Here is a 13,232-nt window from a genome sequence, read left to right as displayed (position 1 = left end):
AAAATGTTCTCCCTCTATCCCCTACTTGAATGTATTCACCAGAAATCCAAATGCTCATTGGATGATTTTCCTAATCAGTTAAGGGAAAAATATGACATGCTTCAGATTAGGTTTAACTTTCATGCATCTTCTTGGAAAATATAGTTTATATAATCTTACCCTAACCAACATTTGCATGACAGAAAACGTTCATAGAACCTGTTTTAGTTACACTTAAGAGAGCTTGACAGTCATAAATTAGGTTGTGTGTGTGTATAAAGCTTGAAATAGCTATATTTTATTGTATAATAAACACCTGAATTACCAGGACATGGAAAGTAAAATAAATGTATATCAGTGTTGTTTATATATTATTTGCTACACATTATGTTCACTTTTTGCAAAGTAGCATTTATACTAAAAGAAAACTTTTCTTTCAGACTGTGTGATCTTTCTTGTGTTGAGTTAAATATCTGTCATTACTGTTTAGTCTCAATTCCAGCTTAGTGATTGGCCTTTGCTGAACAAAACCTGCCAGTTATGCCAAGAGGAAACTAAACACTCCAAAAGTACAATTAACATTAAAGCTGTAAACCACCCCCCCCCCCCCAAAAAAAGAAGAACCTTAACTTTAACTTGTTCTTGTTGATGTTCCCAAAGTATTAAGGCACGTGTGATTATCTCTTTGGGAATCCTGTATTCCCTGGGTGGTTATATGCAAATAAATGGTAAATGCTGTTATACAGCTAAAGTGCAGTGTTATCTTTTCTATATGTTTTAGTGACCATACATCAAATGGGAAAAAAGCTGATGATTAGTTGGAGATGCCCAAAATGTTGATCAGGACACACTAGGGTTGCTAATTTCGGGTTGCACGTATTCCTGGAGATGTCATCACATGAGGTAGCCTTTAATTAAAGATTAATCTTTAATTTCTGGAGACTCCAGGACAGTCATGGAGTGTTGACAACCCTACGACACATGAGTAAATGAATGACAGATACATGGATGTATTTTAAGTGGCAGGCTTCAACTTTCTTAATTTAATACTGTGGCGGGGTACTATATGCCCCTTTCTTACATACCAGGCATTTTAATTGGGTCCAGTGCAGAGTTACTGGGCTTCTGCCATATAGCTAATGATTCAGTGTAGACCCTCCTTGGCCTACCCTTATGACTCAGCTCATTTCTGAATCCTCTTGCCATCTCCTTTATGTGTGTGTGGATAAGTGGGTACTAAGATGGGTCCTCAGTCTGTGAAGACTTCAGGTCTCCCCTTCTCCTATAGATAGGAGGTCAACTAGCAAATATCCAGGTTTCATTTACCTCTGGGAGCTTGCCCTTTTAGCTTTGATCCTCACTGGACACTGGCCTCAAATTATCATGTGTTAAACAGTTTGACCGTTCCTAATGTTAAACTTCCAGTTCCTATTCCATTGAACTGTGTCAGGGAGGAAAGTGAAAAAACCCACTGGAACTTGTCCAATTTGTCCTCAGTGGGAAAAATTCATTCCTAATCCCAAAACAGAGCATCTGTCACATGTGTGGCATCCTGAAAATCACAGCTCCTACACTACAATTAAGGGGAGCTCCCCCTAGCCGGGTCAAAGGGAGGCAGAGGATGTAAGGAGAAGCAGGGGCCAACTGCTACCTCCCCCCACATGTGCTCTTGCCTCCCCCTTTGCTTCTAGACAGTCTGTCTCAGCCTTACCAGTCTGTTGATGCAGGGTTGGGGATTCATTTGCTTTAAGCTGCTGCTTGATTTACCAAAGGACCTTCATCCTTCCATTCATCTGGGAATATAGGGACAATGACCTGATCAGACACACCGTCCACATATGTTCTGATGCCATACTGGTCATGGTCCTATGGTGGGTTAATTTACGTGGCCTCTTACAGTATGTCTACACTGTACGCTAATCCTGGTCTCCAACTCAGGTTTGATCCAAAGCCTTCTTCCATCCAGCATAAATCAGTCTCACTTGGGTCAGCAAGCACTCGGGACCCAGGTTCTAGGACCCTGGTAGAGCAATGAATCAAAGACCAAGTCCTGTTGTGCAAGTCCTGTCATTCTGCATTGTGGTCACAGCTCAAGCCACAGACCCAAGTCAGAAGGTCTGTGTATTGTGGTATGGACATGTCAGAACTAAAGCTGTCAATTAATCGCAGTTAGCTCATGTGATTAACTCAAAAAAATTAATCACAATTAAAAAAATTAATTGCGATAAATTGCACTTATAACAATAGCATACCGATTGAAATTTATTAAATATTTTTGGATGTTTTTCTACATTTTCAATATTGATTTCAGTTACAACACAGAATACAAAGTGTACAGTGCTCACTTTATATTATTATTTTTGATTACAAATATATGCACTATAAAAATGATAAATAAAATAAATAGTATTTTTCAATTCATCTCAGACAAGTACTGAAGTACAATCTCTTTATTGTGAAAGAGATTGTACTTACAAATGCAGATTTTTTTTTGGTTACATAAATGCACTCAAAAACAAATCAGTGTAAAACTTTAAAACCTACAAGTCAGCTCAGTCCTACCTCTTGTTCAGCCAGTCGCTAAGACAAACAAGTTTGTTTACATTGTCAGGAGACACTGCTGCCTGCTTCTTATTTACAGTGTGAACAGACGTTCGCATGGCATGTTGTGAGAACAGGCGTTCGCATGGCACGTTGGTAGCCGGCGTTGCAAGGTATTTACATGCCAGATATGCTAAACATTCGTATGCCACTTCCATGCATCAACCACCATTACAGAGGACATGCTTCCATGCTGATGATGCTCATTAAAAAAGTAATGCATCAGTTACATTTGTGACTGAACTCCCTGGGGGAGAATTGTATGTCTCCTGCTCTGTTTTACCCGCATTCTGCATATATTTCATTTTATAGCCATCTCGGATGATGACCCAGTACATGTTCGTTTTAAGTACACTTTTACAGCAGATTTGACAAAATGCAAAGAAGGTACCGATGTGAGAATTCTAAACATAGCTATAGCACTCGACCCACGGTTTAAGAATCTGAAGTGCCATCCAAAATCTGAGTGGGACGAGGTGTGGAGCATGCTTTTAGAAGTCTTAAAAGAGCAACACTTTGAAGCAGAAACTACAGAACCCAAACCACCAAAAAAGAAAATCAACCTGCTGTTGGCATCTGACTCAGATGGTGAAAATGAACATGCATCTGTCCCCAATGCTTTGGATCATTATCAAGCAGAACCCATATCAGCATGGATGCATGTCCTCTGGAATGGTAGTTGAAGTATGAAGGGACATATGAATCTTTAGCGCATCTGGCACGTAAATATCTTATGACACCAGCTACAACAGTGCCATGTGAATGCCTGTTCTCACTTTCAGGCGACATTGTAAACAAGAAGCAGGCAGCATTATCTCCTGAAAATTGTAATCATCCTTGTTTGTCTGAGTAATTGGCTGACCAAGAAGTAGGACTGAGTGGACTTGTAGGTGCTAAAGTTTTACATTGTTTTATTTTTGAATGCAGGTTGTTTTTTTTTACATAATTCTACATGTGTAAGTTCAACTTTCATGATAAAGAGATTGCACTACAGTACTTGTATGAGGTGAATTGAAAAATACTATTTCATTTTTACAGTGCATGTATTTGTAATCAAAAATAATATAAAGTGAGCACTGTACACTTTATTCTGTGTTGTAATCAAAATTAATATATTTGAAAATGTAGTAAACATCCAAAAATATTTAAAATAAGTGATATTCTATTGTTGTTTAACAGTGAAATTAATCGTGATTAATTTTTTTAATCGCTTGACAGCCCTTCTTAGAACATCTGTGAGACCTGAGTCCAGCAATTGTAAACGCAGGTTTACAATGCAGTGTGGACATATCCTTAGTTTTCAGCGGCTGGTTGACAGCACTGCGAATGGTTCATATATTTTGTGGGGGTGCTCTGAATCTCTACTTTCTGTTCAAATTTAGATAAGTATACTTGTCTGAGATTGTGCTATAAAGTTTTTAACCCACCTATTTCATATAATAGGAATTTCTTGTACATCTAATTTTTCGATTATAGCCTATTTTGACTTGCTCATGTCTGGGAGGTAGATACATGGCTTTTATGGAGGTGTGCGTTCTCAGGACACTTTGCGGATCTCTTAATGTTCAGTTTTCTGCTTTGCTGTCACACTGACAACATGAACTAGTTTTTCATGTCTCTACATCTGATATGCCTTCCTTTTAGATGCAGTGTGGGCCTGTGGATGATTGAGATTTCCCATTTCCACCATCCAGAATGATTAATTAGACTTTAACGATTCTTGGAGGGATTTCAGCAACATTCTACTAAACTTTCTGTGCCTTGTATTTCAGAGATGCCCGTCAGTAAACTTGCTCAGGAGGACTTTTGTATACTGCCTTTGATCTAATCTCCTCAGAGAGGGTGCCTTTGACCGTGTACGTCCTCCTGTTCCACCAATGATCGTACTACAGGGGTAGGCAACTTATGGCACATGTGCCAAAGGCAGCACACAAGCTGATTTTCAGTGGCACTCACACTGCCTGGGTCCTGGCCGTCGGTCCGGGGGGCTCTGCATTTTAATTTAATTTTAAATGAAGCTTCTTAAACATTATAAAAACCTTATTTCCTTTACATACAACAATAGTTTAGTTATATATTATAGACTTATAGAAAGAGCCCATTTAAAAATGTTAAAATGTATTACCGGCACGCAAAACCTTAAATCAGAGTGAATAAATAAAGACTCGGCACACCGCTTCTGAAAGGTTGCCGACCCCTGTACTAGCCTATACAAATGCTCATCTGGATTCTCTAATTCCTTCCATCTTGCTAGTCTTTGATGAACAGCAGAAGCCAGAGCAGGCTCCTGTGACCAACATCATGGCTCCTTTTGTCAAAATGAGAAACCATCGCCATTTACAATATACAGTATCACCATCTTAATGCCATGGGTGGTATTTGTGGTGCATTGCAGTTAGGTAATTACTTATGTTGCAGTCCTTTATGAAGCAAGGGGTAAAGTGATTATTTTTTAATTAATACAATACCTTTGAGGTGCTATACAACAAAATGTAGCAACAAAGGACATCTTAAAACCAATTCAAGAAATAATGCAAGTATGCACATACTCAGAAGAAAATCTGTGTAGAGAAGTAAGATCAAAGTGTAAAATTTAAGAACAGAATCAGCTGTAAGAGTGTCTGATTATACAATAATTCCACCAGACTGGTCACAGGTGGATGGGGCCTAATATTTTGACCCAGGAAATGATGACAAAGAAAAAATGAAGGTGTCAAATGAGAACACGAATGTTAAGTGAAAGAGAGGGGTTGAACACAAACAAATAAGTATGGGTTATAGAGGTATAAAGAACCAGAGATATTAATAGTTTTTAACCTAAATTGTACATACTACACTTTAAGATATAATCACATGAATAGGGAATAAATGAAAAAGCAGTCTTTAAAGCAGTATAATACTTATGGGTGGAAACTGAACCAAATATTTCTTTCTATAAATAATACATGGCAGTAGCATTTCAGCCACCTGGTCCACTGTCTTCTCTTGAACATACAGAAAGGAAGCAGAGAATTCCCCTTCTCTTTCTCTCCATCTCCTAAACCTGCAGAATATAGGCCCTAAAGCTGTAGCCTTAAAGTTGGTAACCAAAACTCCAGTTCCAAAACCAGAAAGAGCTAAATAACTAGAAAGGGATGACACTGCTTTTAAATATTCCTGAATAAGAAACCTTATCACCCAAATACATTCCTTTTTGAGGAGCCAACTGCGTGCAAATCAAATTATGAATAAGACATTATTACAGAGCAGAGGGCTATAGAGTAGAGGGCTCCACAAACTACCCCTGAAAGAAGCAGTTTGAAGAGCTGCGTGGCACAGCTTCCTTTTCTTTGAGACACCTTGAAAACATATGGTGGCTTATGTCTTGGTGACCAGTAATGTATTTGCCATTGAAATCTTGCAGCTTTAACATTGTGTTCTGTGTTATCTGACAGCTAGTAGGCTACTTTCATTTGCATGTTACTAATATATTCTTTCAAAATATATTGAAAACAATTGATGAGGCTACTGAGACTTACCTGCTAATCACCTTCCCTTAACAAAAAGCCTTTGAAAGTGAGGAAAATATTTTTTAAATTTAATGCAAATTGGTGTTCTTGAAAACATTTCCAAGGAAAAGAAATATATTTAAATATATGCAAAACACCTGTGTAGGTTAACCATTACGTGTAACAGGAATAATCACATTGTATTACAGTGGACAGGCTCCAAGGACAATTGAATTTCTCTGCAGCAAGTTATTAGCAATGGACAAGTGTTTCATTTCAAGATTAAAGGGAAATGGGATAAATGAAGAAAGTAAGTTTTGGGGAAGAGAAGGCATGAACTACCTTCCTTGCTGGGACAATAAATCTTCCTCACTGAAATTTGACACATACTTCCAGAAACAGTATGTCAGCTTTCAGTCTGACAAGAGCCATAGTAGCCTTTAGGCCAAGAAAGTGATTTTGTTCACCATTTTGTGGGTAGGTTTGCCATTAAGGAATATGGAAATATTTTGCCTATTTAGTAGTGCTTTTTTATAATTAGCGCTTTTTCTCTGTATTTTCTGACATGGGCTAAATACACTTTTTGCTTTTGGTTAAAGATAACTGGAACTGGTTCAATGTTATTTACATAGGCAGTTTCCCTTTTTGTGTGTGTGTATCTTTCAAACAGTAGGAAGGGTGAATAAAAACATATATTTTTTAAAAGAACAGTGATTTGTAAAGTAAAAGTTAGAAAATTGCAGGGGAAGAGAGAGAAGCTGAAACAACTATAAACTCTCCTTTACGAATTATATTTCAGTTTCACAGTTTTCCTTTTCGGATGACCAAAAGATGTTGAATCTCTCTTTCTAGAGGAAAAGTTCTCTTTACCATTATTATCACCATAGCCACAATGCTTTGCTGGGAAGACAAGTTATAATAGCTCACTTAGTTGTTGCTGAATCACACTTATCTCCACTTCACCTGCTTAACTTCCCATAAACGTGCTAAGCACCCCTTAAGAATGCATTGGCCTCTAATTATTTCTTGCTTTATGTATCCCTTAGCCCACATTGGAGAAATAAAATATCTTACTAGTGGCACATACTGCAGTATAACATGACCCGGTATTCTTTAATTTACTTTGTATTGCTAATATAACAACTTCACATTCACTGGAAATCAAAAACGAATACATATTTAAATTTCATATAGGTACCGTTAAGATTTAGTCATGGGTATTTTTAGTAAAAGTCAGGGACAGGTCGTAGGCAATAAACAAAAATTCACAGAAGCCCATGACCTGTCTCTAACTTTTACTAAAAATACTGTGTGTGTGTGTGTGTGTGGGTGGGTCGGGGGGGGGGGGGGAGGGAGACTATCAGTGGGAGTGCTGCAGGGAGTGGGTGTTGCGGGCCACTGCTCTGGCGGCCTTGGGGCTGACCCAACCCCTCTCTCCCCCACTGCGTCAGTCCTGGGGCTGCTGCTCTGGCATTCCTAGGGCTGACAGCTGCTCCAGCCCTGCCACTGCGGAAGTCACAGAGGTCCCCTAAAGTCATGGAATCCATGACCTCCATGGCAGAATCATGCCCTGAATCATTAGTTAAGGCACCGTGTGAAGTGTTTACTATTTAAAAGTAATGGGCCAGATTCACTCTTGCACTGAGCTCTATTGGGCAGAGGGTATTCTAGGAGCTGGCTCCCTGATTGTCAAACTTAAGCATAAGGAGCAGTCTGTACAAGACCATAGGCTCACTGCAAATTTGCGCAGTGAAGCTATACCCTTATAAGTGTCCTATAATGGGGCAAGGAAGTGGTTGGTGTAGGAGTCAGCTTTACATTCCAGTGAGTGTTCCACCTTCCCCTCACTTGTGCAATTCTCTGCTGCTGCACCCTGAGACCCCATCAGCCTGCTGCCACCTCCCCACTTGCTCCTCTCGGCCTGCCGGCTGACCGAGGGCTCCTTTCCGCCCCCTGGACCCACCCACTAGCTTTTCTTTGACTTCTGGCCAGCTCCAGCTCCGAGCAAACTCTGCTTCCCACCACCTGAGGGGAGCTGAACTGCCTGGGACTGGTGCAGAAGCCTGACCAGTCTCAGCCAGTTGGGGGTGGGGGAAGGACAGTGTGGGGGGCTTGGCTGCACCCCTCCAGCCAAGTGGGTCCTGAGGGAGCCCAGCCGGGACAGGCCCTGACCTAGCTGATTGCACCACTCCCAAGGGGCCGGAGTGCTTCCCAGCCCCAGGACCAGCTCTGGCTGTGCTGCTGGCTCAGCCCAGCAGACACAATCGCCTCTCAGCAGGGCTGGGAAGTGCAGCTGGAAGGCAGGGGGTGGGGGAGTGGATCTCTGGGGGGTGTGTTGGGCTGTGAGGGGGTAGGGAAGATCTGTATGTGTTGGGGCACTAAGGAGTGGGAGTTCTGTGGGGGTGCTGGGCTGTGGGCAGGGGGGCACTGGACAGGGGTGATGGTGTGCAGTGCACTGGGCATTTTTGGCATGGTCTAGTTTGGGGGTTCTGGCCATAGGCAGTCTGAGGGGTGTTCCAGTGTGGACGGGGGAGGCTGTGTGGCATGGCATGGGCCTGCCCCCAAAGGGAAGGGACATACTGGCAGCACAGGGCCAGGTATGCCATTGTGTGTCTAGCAACTTTGGGCAGGAGGTCAGACTAGATGATCACATTGGTCCCTTCTGACCCTAAAGTCTATAACTATTGGTTTGTAAATAGTGCCCCCACACTGGGCTGGGCAGAGTGGGGCTACCCCTGCCATGCCATGCCCCTGGCTGGCCCCTCACACCGGAGACCGACCATCTCGTGCTATGCTCCATTGCCCCCATGGGGACCCACAAATACGTTTGACGTCAGGCCCACAAAAGATGAATCCAGCCCTGATTAGCTGCCTGTCTGCTAAGGCCATATAGGAGCTGCCAGCTGCTTAGATGGCACACAGAGGCCAGAAACAAGGGACAGAATCTGGTCCATTTTATATAAAATATGAAGAACATAGAGCAAAACTTAAAATAGACAAATTTGTGGGGTTGGAGAGGCCTCATAAGCATCCTCTTCTGATATTTTGGTGACCTTTGTAAACATCACTCTGGGGTTATATATGTGGATTCTCTAATCAGGAGCACTTCAGGCCTAAGCAGTTGCCACCTGCAGGGCTTCCTCAGGAGAAAATACTCCTAGGGAAGCCATGAAAGAGAAGGTCAAGCCTGAAGCACTGCCCAACAGGATCAGATGAGGAGAACTGCACTGAGAGATTCCTTTGGTTTGCGAGTGGGTGAGTGAAGAGAAGGAAAAACATGAAAGCAGTTGGTCTTCCCTCAGACCTCCCCAGTATACAGCTTAATATGAGTTAACCCCTTCCCTCAAAAGTTGAGCCATATTAGGATGTTTTAATCTCAAAAGAGAGTAAGGATGGTCTTGAGAAAAATTATTAGGTCACTGAAATGGGACTTGGGAGTTCTGGATTTAGTTCATGACTGCTAGAGACTTCCTGCATGATGTTGGACAGGTCACTTAATCTTTCTGTGCCTCAGTTCCCTACCTGTAAAATATCAGTATTTCCTTTCTCACTACCTCTGTCTTGTGACAGAATTTGGTCTCTTTAGAGAAGGGACTGTCATAATTTATCTAAGTTACAGAACCTAGTGCAATGGGACCCTGATTTCAGCTGAGGCCTCTAGCTGTGTCTGTAATAAAAATAAAATGTTACTTCAGTGGGCTTCCATTAGCAGTTTTTAAGAGCTTCGTGGCAAACCTGGTCTATTTAAAACAAACAGGAAAACAGTATTCTGATGAAAAGTAGCTGCTGTACATATTTAATATACTTTGAAATTTTTAGTTTGAATTTTAAACCTCTGTAACCCCTTCCTCTCATTTATTTATTTAATACACACAAGAAGGCAGTAACAACTGGGGAGATGGGAGCAGAATAGAAAGATTGGGAATCTCCTCAGCAGGGTCCAGCCAGTTGCTGGAGGACAAGGTTTCAGTCTCTCATTTCTCATTTTGATGTGAAGGAAGCTTAAGTTTTTATGCTTTCCCTCTCCCCACCACATACACACACTTACCGCTAGTGAGACCTGAGTGGGGGTGCTCCTTATTCTTGCTACTTTGCCCTCTTGGTTCTTAATACTCTTTTGGGTTGTAGAGGGGAAAGAAAAAGGAAACTTTGCCAAATCTCTGTTCTGTGTGTTGTCTTTTTCTCTCCCACCATTGCCACCCTGTTTCTGTTCTAAGACTTCCCAGGCTGCAGCATGAAATTGACAAGTATCTGGTCAGTTTCCACTTCCATAGATTTTGAGCACTAGTCAAACTGACTAGCTTCTTGTTTGATGGATCTGCTGTTCATAATGCAGTGAGCTGCTGAGCCAAGGTGGGTTCTCAGTTCTGCACTGTTTAGTTGGGGATAAGGGAAGAGGAGGGAGACGACTCCTCACACCATAACCCAGAAGAAGCGTAGTATTGAGTACCTGCCTCTGCTGTTACTTGTAGCTTTCTATGCAGTAGGCTGTTCAGTGCCCTATGTGAAATAACTTTGTTTTCACTTTAGTTCTCTGCAGGCTAATCTCTGCATCCCCAAAACTACCACCCTACAGTTGGCACTGACTTGGCAATCTCAGCAGAGATAAGGATGGAATTGCTGTGGAGCCTAAACTCCTCTATTCCACTGAAGGCAGGCAGTCCAGATCAGGTTCCAGCTATGGTCAGGATAGTGTGGAGAAATCACTGTGGGCGCTTTTCTTGGTCTGTAGATAAAGGTCTTCATTGTCCATGGCTATTGATCTGATACTTCTTATAGATGCTATATTATAACCCCCTGCAAATTGCATTTCCTCTCTCTCAAAAAAAGAAAAAAGTAAAACAAAAACGAAACAAATCTAAACTAAAACCTTGCATAAAATTGGAATCCAGATAATGTTTTGAAGATCTTGTGCTTAAAAATGAAGCAACAGTGGTTAATGTGTTTGACATATTAGGTTTTTCCCTTCCCCCACCTTTGTTGCAGTGTTTGGTCTAGTGTATAACAGGCCTTTGTGGAGGAGGTAAAGCTGCAAGTGTTGCACGCTGATGCCTCCCAATGACCAATTTAAGGCAGCGCAGCAAGGCTGTTTCTGAATCCTCCTCCCCGATCCGCTCCCAGACAACAGTCAGTTTCTCATTGTGAAATGGATAATTTTTCAGTACAGCTATGGGTGAGTTAAGGTATATCAGCCCAATAGCTGTAGATCTTTAGCCAGAAACCATTTGCTTATCTTGAGCAATTAATAACCAGTTATTATTTTGATCTAATAACTAGATCAGCTTCTTAACTAATGAAGTAGTGAGTGTCCTGAGTTAAATTCCCAAAAGCAGTTCTTATGGTCACATACTTTCATGCATGTGGTACATCTCTTTTTTGTTTTTAATATGTTAGTCATAAATTCCACAGGAGTGGAAATAATAATGATGTAAGGCAGGGGTTCTCTCTCTTTTTCTTTCTGAGGCCCCCCCAACATGCTATAAAAACTCCATGGCCCACCTGTGCCACAACAACTGTTTTTCTGCATATAGAAGGCAGGGCCAGCGTTAGGGGGTAGCAAGCAGGGTAATTTCCTGGGGCCTCATGCCACAAGGTGCCCCTCAAAACTAAGTTGATGAGGCTGTGGCTTCAGCCCCAGATGACGGGGCTCAGAGTGGGCTCAGGGCTTCGGCTTTCTGTCCTGGGCCCCAGTGAGTCTAATGCTGGTCCTTCTTGGGACCCCCTAGAACTTGTTTGTGGCCCCCACGGGGGGAAAGGGGGACGAACCCCTGGTTGAGAACCACAGGTGTAATGTGGAATATTTAGAAATAAAAAAGTAATAGTATAATACTGAATGTCAAAGCACAATTTTTTAATAACTGGAATGTTAATACACTTTGCTACATTGGTTGTAACTTAACCATATATTTTGTTTTTACTATTTGAAAAGTTTTGGATTTCTCAGGGGAGTATATTCCCCTCTTTGGTACATATCTTTTGTAATCTTCAGTAATTTTTTTCTCTTGTTCTCACTAACATTTTTCTTGCCCTATCACAAATATCTTTTGTTAACAAAACCAGTACCCAAAGAAGAACAGTATAGGTAGAATCCTGTTTTAAGTGACCACCCAACGGCCCAGCAGGCATTGGTTACCTAGCAGAGATAGTGTTTAGCTATCTCTGGGTCAGACAAATCGGTTTCCAGATGGGATATTTCACAGTGGTTTCTTAACAAAGTAGTCTTCTGATTGTGATCCTTAGTGTGGTTTTCACTGTATTACTAACAAGGTTATGTATAAAATTTTGATAAAAAATTATTTCTATGTTAATTTGCCACCTACCTACAGTGGCTTTAATATTAATATTTAATGATAATAAGTAATGGGAAAACTACACTTTGATGTTCAAATGTATTAACCCTCCCCCTACAGGAATAGCTGTTGTACTTGTGGAAAAACTGGACATTTCTATACATAAATGGTCAGGCATGTCTAAAGCTGTATTTCTGCTCTTTATATTTTATATTAGTATTTTAGAATTTACAAAGTTGATTCCACATTTGTGAAGATTTGAAACTAATTTGTTAAATAAGTTCTTTGTGTCCAGGTTTCCAGTTTAATCCCGAATATTAAGATCTCACACTTCTAGCTGTGAGCGAACAATTGGGGGAGGGGGAGAGTACAAATATAACTGAACACATTGGTCATTTTACAGAAAATAACAATACTTTTAAAAGAGAAGCTGCTTTGGCAGTGTTTGAGCAGTGTTTTTGTCTTGTCTGTCCAATATCCTCAAGTACTGTCTATTTGTTTCAACAGTGCTTTCCTAATTTAGCACAAATTATACGTTATCTGTCAATAAGATATTACTTTTTATCATCCCTTCGTCTGGTTCCTTTCTTTCTCAACAGCATGGCATGTGGGTGCACGCTTTGTATATTGTTGCAGTAGATTTTTGTTAGGCTTTTGGAGATGATGATGGCTAAAAATTAAATTCTGCATTTAATTACAGTTAATAATTGTGTCTAAGGTATTTAAGGACCTTTGCTTCTATACACGGATTTGAAAACACTGATTTTACTAAACAGCTCATTTAAACTGTAATCTAAGATGCAAACTTAACATCCTCTAGATTAATGTAACATGTTGAATTTTCATCTTGTCTGGAAAGTAGATACAGATTCTT

General features: G+C 40.9%; 1 protein-coding gene across 3 annotated transcripts in view; it reads left to right on the top strand.

Annotated features, from left to right (window-relative positions):
• SKAP2 (src kinase associated phosphoprotein 2) overlaps positions 1 to 13,232 on the top strand; it is a 158,988-nt gene that overhangs the window by 85,557 nt on the left and 60,199 nt on the right. The gene's annotated exons all lie outside the window — the stretch shown is intronic.

The sequence above is a fragment of the Gopherus flavomarginatus genome, chromosome 2 (assembly GCF_025201925.1).
Source record: "Gopherus flavomarginatus isolate rGopFla2 chromosome 2, rGopFla2.mat.asm, whole genome shotgun sequence".
NCBI classification, from domain to species: domain Eukaryota; kingdom Metazoa; phylum Chordata; order Testudines; family Testudinidae; genus Gopherus; species Gopherus flavomarginatus.
Note: the sequence above shows the minus strand (reverse complement) of the source record. Positions and strands in the feature narration are given on the sequence as shown.